A 1672-nucleotide genomic window follows, 5' to 3' on the forward strand; every position below is an offset into this window, starting at 1 on the left:
GTAGCTCAGCAGCTAGGGTCCCAGCCACGTACACTGGAGCTGGAGGGTTCAAACCCAGCCCGGGCCTGCCAAACAACAATGACAACTACAACCAAAAAATAGCCGGGTGTTGTGGCAGGTGCCTGTAGTCCCAGCTACTTGGGAGGCTGAGGCGGCAAGAGAATCACTTAAGCTCAAGAGTTTGAGGTTGCTGTGAGCTGTGATGCCACATAGTGAGAGTCTGTCTCAAAAAAAAAAAAGTGTTCGCTTCAGCAGCACATATGCTAAAATTGGAATGATACAGAGAAGATTAGCATGGCCCCTGTGCAAGGATGACATGTAAATTCATGCAGCGTTCCAAATTTTTAATAAAAAAAGGAAAAAAACTATGGTGACACTGAGTAGAAGCTGAATCTATAAAGGCACAATAACTAGAACATGTGACAAGACACACTGGCCACCTCAGCTCAGCATTTGGTGCCTAATTCTCTGGACATGGTTGGAGCCTGGTTACATGAGGCCTGTGCAGGGCCCTGTACCTGGGAGGTCTGGGGATTGATCAGAGCTGATGGGTTAGGCAGGACCTGATCCTGCAGAGAGGGCCTCAAGCTTAGAACTAGGATCTCCCAGGTGTTAGTAATACACAAATTCTTGCATGTTCACCTGGGAGTTTGTTTCATTTAGGGAGGTAGGAACTGTCATACCCCTTCATATGCATTTTATGCATTCATTAGCATTTTCTCTTAAGGCTTTTTAGCTATTAAAGTTATAATACATGTTTGATTTGTCTCATATTTGGTATTTTCAAAAAAGTGAATTTGGGCTACAACTACCAAAAATGCTGATAAGTACATGAACTCATTAATTAGTATCTCTGCATAAATCAGGCACAAATAAACCAAAAGTGAAATCTGTAAACTTTTTAATATTTTTAAAGTGTTTTTAGAAGATTCTAATGTCATTCAATAGTAGGCTGATGTATACTTCTAAAAGTTTTTTTCCCCTTATATTGTAATACCTGAGATACTATTAAAATGGTGAAGCAGTTAGTTACATCAAAATGTTCTGAGCAACACGACCAGCAACACTTGAAAAGGCTTTGGCAGAAACTGGCACCAACTGGTTTCCTCTGCAATGAAACTGCTTGCTAGGAAATAAGTGAGCAGCCAGAATGACACTGTAGGAAGACATGTAGGGAAGCTGCTGCAAAATTTCCAGAAAGAAAAGTATGATGAGTAGAAAAGGAAAAACATTTGCACTCAAGTTACATGTGCAGAGATACCCCATGGCACATCCTGCTCTCTGAGGCCGGGTCCGTGTGTGTCCATAAAAATGCACAATAAGGACACTGTGTGGAAATTTGTACTGTGAACATCAAATATTGTAGAAAAACTCAAGGAATTCACCTAAATGCTCCACAGTTTAATCCCAAATATCAATGGTAATTCTATAATCAATCCATAATAACCAAAACACATCACGACGTGGGTCTGAAGAAAACAGTAATATTCCACCTCTAAGGGAGCCTGGGAGCTCCCCATGTGAACTGATGCCAAAAGGCTGAGGCAGCATAGATCAGCCGTATGACCCTCGAGGATCTATGTGGATGCCCCCCCTCTAAACTACAGTCTGTTCTCTATCACATCTTTCCTTAAAAGCACTACGTAGGTGGGTAATGCTGAGCTGAAGGGGG

The 1672-nt window shown here is 41.9% G+C and overlaps 1 non-coding gene across 1 annotated transcript; it reads left to right on the forward strand.

Annotated features, from left to right (window-relative positions):
* Positions 1–239: 239 nt before the first annotated feature.
* On the forward strand, positions 240–346 carry LOC111728312. The gene has a single exon (XR_002775647.1). It is a non-coding gene; the product is annotated as a U6 spliceosomal RNA (small nuclear RNA).
* Positions 347–1672: the final 1326 nt, after the last annotated feature.

Source organism: Otolemur garnettii, unplaced genomic scaffold, assembly GCF_000181295.1.
Source record: "Otolemur garnettii isolate 467f Iridium unplaced genomic scaffold, OtoGar3 scaffold00149, whole genome shotgun sequence".
Lineage (NCBI taxonomy): Eukaryota > Metazoa > Chordata > Mammalia > Primates > Galagidae > Otolemur > Otolemur garnettii.